A 9,548-nucleotide genomic window follows, 5' to 3' on the forward strand; every position below is an offset into this window, starting at 1 on the left:
ACATGTGTGTCTGCATATGTGTGCATCTGCAGGTATGCGTGTGTGTCTGTAGGTGCGCATGTGTGTCTGTAGGTATGTGTGTATCTGTATGCACATGTGTGTCTGCCTGTATGTGTGCATCTGCAGGTACGCGTGTGTGTCTGTAGGTGCGCATGTGTGTCTGTAGGTATGTGTGTATCTGTATGCACATGTGTGTCTGCATGTATGTGTGCATCTGCAGGTATGCGTGTGTGTCTGTAGGTGCGCGTGTGTGTCTGTAGGTATGTGTATCTGTACCTGTATCTATACACGTAACGTCATATGGCCTCAGGGAAAATGCGCGTGGGACCTCTTAACATTGTTGCGCATGCTGATTGTGACAAGGGACCGTCATCTGACTTCCTTACATAATTCAGTGTTGGAGGAAGATCTGGTGAGGGGCGGCCAGTGAGCTGCACTGGACATACAGGCCTACCGAACAGAACTGCAGGAGAGTTTCAGATGAAACCGAGGCCGTGTTACTAACACGCGAGCCCTTTCCAAACGGCGTGCAGAAAATGAAGACTTGTGAAATCCCAGATGCACTAATGTGTATTACCAGAGACTCTCATTCCAAGTCGCTCTTTTTATTTAAAAAAAAAAAAAAGTTTATTTATTCCATGTAAAAAAGCAATGAAAGAGGGAGCGCGCGCGCGAGAGGTCCCAACAGTCTCTGTGCCACCACCCACCGCCGGCATCACCAGCGGGTCACAGACATGCATGCCTAGAGCGCTCGAGAAGTCCAGGGATGTGGACCCCAGACCACTGTGCAACTGCTCTTTGGTGACAAAATCGAGCGTCTGGGCTAACAGTCCCTTAGAAAATAAGCCTTTTTGTTCAGATGTAATACAGAAGTGTCTCCCAGGGGTAGGGTTCCTGGCAAGGCAGACTTGAGAACGAGATTCCCTCTGTGCGGCTCCTCCCTGGGGAGCACAAGAAATCTCTCTTCATTGTCACAGCTCGTGCTTAACCCTGCCCAAGCCAGCCTCCTGGAAGGCAGCTGAACTGAACCTCAAGGCAAAGCTTCCGAGAGGACCCACTTTACGGCCACACTCTCACACGGCCGCTTCCTGAGTCAGCCCTCCACGTGTGGGGCTAACACACAGGGCTTCCCCTTACAGCCATAGTTCGGTTCCCCTCGTGGGCCCAGGAGCTCTCCTCTACCCCACCTAACTCAGGAACAGCCTGAGGCACGCAGACATCGGCTCTCACCAGCAAATCACGGGGCCTGGTGGTTGGACCGCAAGGACTGCCACCCTTAAGTTCATAGAAACATGAAAGCCATGGGCCAGCAGATGGCATGATGGTTAAAGCGCTGGATCCCACATGGCTGACTGCACAGTTCAAGTCCTTGACCCAGAATCTTGAAAAACACACCAAGCATTTGTGCTCAAAATCCCGAGAGGACAGTGGAGGAGAAGGGATTGTGGAGTGGCCATCCCTCCGATGGGGCAGGTTTCACAGAAAGGCTCGGACTTCACAGGGTCGGCTCCCTCTGGCCACAGCTGGGTGCCCTCCCCGTCCCGGGCATCCTTCCGTGTACAGCGTCAAGGCCTTGACGTGTGAGCCCTGGCCATCCCACCCCGGCTGAGACAGCGACTGGCCGCCTGCAGAGGTCCCCGAGCAGGTCTCCTTCAAGGGCAGGTGGAACGAGTTGCTGTAGATCGTAGTGTCAGGTGGCAGAGCAAAGTCGTGAGGAAGTGCAGGCGAACGCAACTGTGGGTGCCCCCCTCCCTTCCCTTCCGCCGCGGGGTAGCGTCCACTTACTTACCGACGTGGAATCCCAGCCCCAGCCTCCCGCCTGAGAGGTGACGTGGCCGGAATCTGAGAGGGCGAAGGCTTTGTGGTGGGCACACTGTCCTGCGAGTGGGGACGCCCCATGTGCACGGGTCTCCCCCGGTGCTCTGTCCCTGCGTCTGTGGCGAGTGGGGACGCCCCATGTGCATGGGTCTCTCCATGTGCTCTGTCCCTGCGTCTGCACAGCGTCACCTTGTGGAACCAGCAGTTCTGGTCAGGAGGAATTGGGAAGGCTCTTTTTTTTTTTGAGAGGTTTTCACTATAGGGCGCGTGTGCTCGCCAGACAGACAGAGAGAGACATAGAGATAGAAAGTGAAAAATCACCCCCCCCAGGGGGGATGGCCACACCGCAATCCCTTCTCCTCCATTCTCCTCTCGGGATCTTGGCCACGCACGCACACACGCCCAGCGTGAGTTTAAGCCGCCGGGTCCGGGACTCGAACCTTGGTCAACTACGTGGGAGTCCAGTGACATAGCCATTACGCTAACTGCTGGTCCCGGGAAGGCTCTTTTACTCTCTTTTAAAAATTATACTTTGTGTTTGTTTCTTAAATTGTAAAAGAATTCTTTGATCATTGTTTAAAACTCCTGAAAGACCAACATTTATTATTTAATATTTTTTAAAGGAATTATTTAATTTTGTTACTGTTTTTCAATTTACTACAGGACACATGTGTTTACCAGAGAGAAAGAGGGAGAGGGAAAGTGAGAAAGCAAGTCACCGGGTCTGGGACTCAAATATGGTCAGCCACGTGGGAGTCCAGTGCCCTGATCACCATGCCACCTGCTGGCCCCGCCAAAGGTTGGAATTTAAAACTCTGTGTCAGTATTTTGGGCTTTAATATTGTGGAAGTCGATAGGCTTTGGGGCCGCGACCCCTGGAGGGACCGGAGAGGCCGGGAAGCACTGGCGCCTTAACATGAGGCCCTTTCAGGGCGCACGGTGTCACTGCGGGGCAGGGGTGTTTTCTTCGGCCGGTGATGTGGAGAGGTTGCTGGAGTCAAACTGTGAGGGAGTTCCAGGCTGGGGAGGAGCCCGGTCCTGGGCCTGAAGGAGGGACACACACCTACCTAGCGCTCGGAAGGGATCCCGCTGGTGATGACAGCCCCCTCCTCGCGCAGCGGCTGGCACTCTGGCTGCCCACGCCTCCTCGCACTCCTTCCGTCCTCAGGAATGCTCGGAGGTGGAGAACTGTGAAGCCGTTCTCCGGGTCAGGCGCACACGGTCAGGACCCGCACAGCGGCTGAGCACACCGGCGACCGGGCCCTGTCCCTCCTGGTCCGAGGGCGTCCACGCAGCCTGCTGTCTCCAGCCCTGCCCTTCTCTGGCCGGTCTCGTCCCGGTCCAGAGTCACACCTGCTACTCTCCCACGGTCCCTTTCGCGTGTGGGCTGCTGTGAAGACCACTCTAGCCCTGTGTCACTTGGTCTTCCTGCACCACCGTCCTCACCGTCCCAGAACGTGGGTCCTGGGAGAACTCGCACGTGGAATGACCCAGAGAGAGGAGACGGTGATGGGGGCCGTGAAGGGAAACCTCCCAGTGAAGGAAGACGGGAAAGAAGGATGGGCCGAGGAAAGAGGGCAACGGGGAAGCTGGAGCCTGGGCAGCCGGCGGGGGCATAGCACAGGGAGGAGAGGGCAGAGGGAGGGACTGGGCTGGGGAGCGGGCTGAGACGGGCGGGCCGAGCGGAGGCGCCCTGGCCCTCAACATCCCTGCTGGATCGGTTCCTGGGGACACTGAGGGATCTGGCCCTCCTCTCTCCCTGTCTTTCGCTTTCTGCACCATTCAGGGGGCAAAGGGAGCACATGGGAAATGGTGTGTCACTGGGGGAAGGGCAAAGCGTGCTCGGAGCAAGGGCAGGGCCTGCGCGGGCCCACTCACCTCCCAGTGGTCCGGCGCCGCGGGGCACTGGCGCGGTTGCCCTAGGGGAGCAGGAGAGGGCCCTGGGGCCGGGAGGGATGGGGGTCAGCCCACGGAAGATGAGGGTGAGGCTGTGGGAGCTGGGGGGTCAGCTTACAGGCTGCCCGGTGTCGCACCCCCACCCCCACCGTGAGGCCGAGGGCCTGGGTCTGGGGGCTTAGTCCCAGCTGAACCCCTACCTGAGCTCCCGAGGGCCATCCCTGTCCCCGGGCCTGCCTCCACCAACTCACTCATTACGGCTGTCCTCGCCTTTGCCTCCGCGTTAGAGATTCCCACGGCCCTTCCAACTCCTCCACTGACTTCCTGGGCTCCGTCAGAGACCCAGGTCCGGGGCTCGGCCGCAGAGACTACCCCTCACTTCAGATGCCAGTGATAAGCTGTGGCCCCTGAACTTCTGACCACGGGCTGCAGTCGGAGGTTCCTACACCTCTCTGGCTTCTACCATCCCTGCATTGCACTCTTACGGAGAGGCCTCTGGGGGCCGGGCGGGCCACTGCAGGGCTGTGTTCCTCCTGCCGGACCCCTGTGGATTTCACCATGGGGCGTGTGAGGCCCAGCTTAGACGGGGACAGACCACAGGGAACAGCGAAAACCGAGAACTCAAGTGAGGACTCCGAGCGGCTGGGCAGCACCTTAGAGGGCCGCTTGCTTTGAAGGGGAGGGGGACAGTACGCTGGGGTGCCGTGGTGCCCTCTATGGGAACCCTCATCCTGTGTCTCCCCTGGTGTCATGTGACGTGACTCCCCATGCCGAGGGGAGGAAGGCTATGGCTGCTTTGACTTCGTACGATGGAGGAGATGGGCATAGCCTGAGAGATCCCCAGAACACCCCAGAGCAGCTTCCCTCGACCCCGACAGCGGTTCTGGGACTGCTCAGTGACCCCGGACCGCAGGGTCAGGCTATCAGCACGGCGGTCAGCTCTGCATGGGGAGGGTGGTCAGACGACCCCAGGACCTGGGCAACCGCAGGAGGCCTGGCCGGGTAGCTGCTCCAGCGGAGCCCTCGGAAGTGCTGCCCAGGCAGTGTGCCAGCTGCGACCTCTGAATGCTCTGCTGGGGCGAGAAAGGACCAGTGGGGTGAGGTGGGCGGGAGCACCTGCTGGGGCCTGGGCGATTAGGTGGGCGGGCCCTCAGTTCCCGCAGGGGTGCAGGGCGACTTCATAATTTCCTCTCCAATTACCCTGAACTGGAGCTTCCCAGTATTAGTCAGCACAGGAGTCACCGGGACCTGCTGAGACGAGGACTTGGACTCCGCAGGCCTGGAGTGGACCGGCTGCACCTGAGTGAGCGCAGGGTGCCCAGCGTGAGGGCCTCCAGGCTGCTGGCCCGTGTCCGCTCGCCGTGCCCCTCAGCTGCTCTCTCCCTCAAGGAGAGCTCATCTGCATGGACTGTTTCTCGCTCCTAGGGCCCTGTAGATGCAGCAGTCGGGAATGTCTCTCTTTCTGGGCCAGAACGTCCGGGAGGGAGCCAGGACCTTGCATGACCTCGGCCTCAGCAGCCCCGTCGGAGCAGGAAGTGAGTGCTCCTGCTCCGTGAACCTCACAGGGTCATGCTGCATCGTGGAGGGATCCTCCTGAGGGCGGCTCTGTCCTGCCTTCAGGCCGGTTCTGAGACACACTCGACAAAGGGCCTCGCCCCGGTGGGCCGTGTGTCCCTGTGTGCGGGACCTCGCCCGGTTCCTCGGCCCCTCGTGCCTTGTCCTCTGTGCGTCTCTGCCTTTGCAGACCTTCCCGTGCAGCAGTCCCCCTGCCCAGGACCCCAGCCCCCAGGCAGCCAGGGCTGGGACATGTGGCCGTGAAAGCTGTGCCGTTCTCACTGTTGAGTGCTGGCACTTAGGGGCCAGAGGCAGGAGTGCCCTCCCATTTCAGAGATGCGACAGGAGGGCCGTGGGGGTGGCATGGGGAGGTCAAGGTCACGTGGGCACGCCACTCAGCGAGTCTCACGGCTCAGTAGGAGCGGACTTCAAACGTCACGGAATCATGACAACCACACGGTCCCACAACGGCGTGCACCAAAATAAATGCTCTTTAATTCCAGTTTCCATGAGCCTTTTGAAGCCCTCAGAGTCTGACTTCAAAGGTGCCTTGGTTTCATGACGGCCACCTGCTGTCTGCCCCTGCCCACGGATGCCAGCACGGAGTTTAGTGAGGGCCGTGGTTCCGACAGCCCGAGGCAAGGCAGTGAGAGCGGTGGGGAAGGGGCTGCTAGGCCATGCTGCCCGCCACCCTCGGGTTGGGGGTTGCCGCCTCTAGGGCACAGCCCGGGCCTAGCAACAGTTTCCGCTTTACCGACGGCAGCAATGTCCCTTCTAATGGAACTGTGCCCAGTGTCACTTACGAATTAAACGCGAGCCGCTCTCCGGGAGGCAGGGGTGGCCTCCGCTCGTGCACCAGTGGCGAGAGACCGGAGACGGCCCCGAGGTTGGTTTGGGAGTGCCTGTGCCCCGTGGGGCTCCCGCGAAGGCCGGCCACCAGGGCCACGCGGGCACTTGTCTCCAGCAGCTTCCATCTTTGTCACGCTCTGTTTGCTGTTCACATGCGTCCGTCTGCGGCGGGCCTTGGGGAGGCGCTCTTTGGACGATTTCTGGCCCTTCGGTGCTTTCCTCACGGCCCAGTTTGCCCTTTCCTTCAGCCGTTGCCAGGCGGCTTGGGGTTGGCGCGCTCTGTTCCGTAGAGGAAGCCCATCCTCTTTCCATGTCTACTGGGGTATTTGTCTTGCCCGCTCAGCCTGTTTCTTTCTCAGAATTAATCCCCTGCGTTTGAAATACGTCTCAGGCCTGGGGTTTCTCTCTTCCCCCCAGTCTCTATTCACTGACTCTTTCACGTCGTCTGGGTGTTGCTGCTGGCTGGAGCCAGGCTTTCTGGGGCCGCGCTCGCCCCACGCTCAGCCGAGCAGCAAAGGGTTTGGTTTGGTGCGAGCCGCTCTGTACTTGCAGGCACCCGTTTCTCAGTCCATACAAATGGGGGATGTTAACATCCCACGAGACCCACTGCGATCACAGCTTTGTCCCAGAATAGCTGTGGGAGTTGGCACGCATGGATACATAGTTTACACAGCGGGGGTGTTCCTGCTAAGGGCCTGGTCCCTTTTCCATTTCTCTTATCAGCTTTAAAGGGAGGGCAGGTCTCCTCGAGTCTCGTCTCTTCTGTTCTCTCTGGCAGAGCTGACAGCTCTGGGCTCCTCAGTGTTGACTATAGGGCTCCAGTCTTGGACCTGTGGCTTGCTTTCTTGCCTTCCCTTTCTCACTCACTCTGTCTCTGTTAAATTAAAGCATAATAACATCAAATGGAATTAAATACATTCTTTTTCTTAAAAGTCAGCAATTCCTTCACTTTTAATGAATATGCAAATCTGTGTGCTGGAATCCCCTTTTTATTCAAGCAGGATGCTAAGACCATTGAGGGTATGCAGCTGGAATAGCTGCATGGAATAACTGCATGGAATAGCTGCGTGGAATAGCTACATGGAATAGCTGCATGGAATAGCTGCGTGGATATCTGCATGGAATAGCTACGTGGAATAGCTGCGTGGAATAGCTGCGTGGATATCTGCGTGGAATAGCTGCATGGATAGCTGCGTGGAATAGCTGCATGGATAGCTGCGTGGAATAGCTGCATGGATAGCTGCGTGGAATAGCTGCATGGATAGCTGCGTGGAATAGCTGCGTGGAATAACTGCGTGGAATAACTGCGTGGAATAGCTGCATGGAATAGCTGCGTGGAATAGCTGCATGGAAAGCTGCATGGAAAGCTTCCAGGCTGCTTCCTGGGCCTTTTCTCTCTGCTCAGGACTGTTACCTGACTTAGGCTTTATCTCTGCTTTCCTGGGAGGGTCAGAAGGAGACTTGAGGGAAGCAGCAGCTAGGAGCGGCAGAGCCAGAACAGGACCACACCTGTGCCAACCGCCACTCCGTGGCCTCTCTGGACATCACGCTGTGCTTGCATCCCTCTGGTCAGCAGTGTTCTGAGCTCAAAAATTCCTGCCCACTCCTCCAACTTTCTTCCTCCTTTTAAAGTGTGCCAGAGGACCCATGCGCGTGGATATCTGCATGGAATAGCTACGTGGAATAGCTGCGTGGAATAGCTGCGTGGATATCTGCGTGGAATAGCTGCATGGATAGCTGCGTGGAATAGCTGCATGGATAGCTGCGTGGAATAGCTGCGTGGAATAACTGCGTGGAATAACTGCGTGGAATAGCTGCATGGAATAGCTGCGTGGAATAGCTGCATGGAAAGCTGCATGGAAAGCTTCCAGGCTGCTTCCTGGGCCTTTTCTCTCTGCTCAGGACTGTTACCTGACTTAGGCTTTATCTCTGCTTTCCTGGGAGGGTCAGAAGGAGACTTGAGGGAAGCAGCAGCTAGGAGCGGCAGAGCCAGAACAGGACCACACCTGTGCCAACCGCCACTCCGTGGCCTCTCTGGACATCACGCTGTGCTTGCATCCCTCTGGTCAGCAGTGTTCTGAGCTCAAAAATTCCTGCCCACTCCTCCAACTTTCTTCCTCCTTTTAAAGTGTGCCAGAGGACCCATGCGCTCACCAGAGAGAGGGAGGGGCTACACCGGGTTGTCACTGCCCGCTGCCCTCTATCAGTCCTCCTGCCTCCTGAACTGGGCAGAGACTCCCCTCTGGTGCTGGGGCCTCTGCTAGAAAGTGAGATAGCTGGGGACCAGCAGTTGGTGTAATGGCTATGTCGCTGGACTCCCATGTAGTTGACCACGGTTTGAGTCCCGGACCTGGCGGCTTAAACTCACGCTGGGTACGTGTACATGCGTGCCCAAGATCCCGAGAGGAGACTGGAGGAAAAGGGATTGCGGCGTGGCCATCCCCCAGGGGATGATTCCTCGCTTTCTGTCTCTGTCTCTCTGTATCTTTCTGGCAAGCGCACGTGCCCTCTAGCAAAAACCTCTCCAAAAAAAGAAAGAAAAAAACAGTGAGATAGCCAGCATCGACCCCAAGACTCCCCTGCACACCTTGTGCACAGAGGTGCCTGGACCCGGGCTTGCCGAGACCCAGAGTGGGCCATGGTGGGGGCTGCGTGGCTGTACTCTCTGTCTCTGTCTCTGTCTCTGCAGAGTGGCCCTGCCGTGGCCCTTCTTTGTTCGCTGCACTCTCCACGTGCCCCTTACCACCCCTCCCTCCTCTCAGAAACGGGGTGGGAGGAGGGTTGAGGAGATGTGGCCAGACAGGTACAAACTCACCTCTAGCAACCTCCCTCCACCTGCAGACCCCGAATCCATCTTCCACGGCTTTGCTCTCACTCCAGGAGCCGGTGCCACGCGTCCATCCATCTCATCTGTCATTGTCATCTGCTCGCTGTCCGTCTCCAAATCCAATTCGGATCGCTCCCCAGGCTCACGGACGTCTCCCTGCAGCTGCCCTGCCTCGTGCTCTGTCAGCCGGAGGGCTGCAGGCCTTCCTGCCCCTCCTCACTGCCTCTCACCCTGTCCTTTCTTTTCCATTTTTACACTTAGTTTCCCTTGTCTTCAGGGTCAGGCTGATAACGGATGCAGGAACGCCGTGTAAACCTCAGGAGGGCCTGTCATGTCCGGGAGCCTCTCTGGGAAGTTCACAGAAGACAGGGATCATGAGCTGTGTAGGTTTCACAACCGTCCCTTCATCTAGGTTTATGTCCTGGGGCACGTGCACTTGCCAGAGAGAGAGGGACCGTGAGAGATCATCCCGGGGGAGATGGCCATGCCACAGTTTCTTCCTTTCTTTTTTTGGGGAGAGGTTTTTTGCTATACGGCAAGTGCGCTCGCCAGACAGAGAGACAGAGAGACAGAAAGCGAGAAATCACCCCCCCCCCAGGGGGGA

Source organism: Tupaia chinensis, unplaced genomic scaffold (assembly GCF_000334495.1).
Source record: "Tupaia chinensis unplaced genomic scaffold, TupChi_1.0 Scaffold000037_4, whole genome shotgun sequence".
Classification (NCBI taxonomy): domain Eukaryota; kingdom Metazoa; phylum Chordata; class Mammalia; order Scandentia; family Tupaiidae; genus Tupaia; species Tupaia belangeri.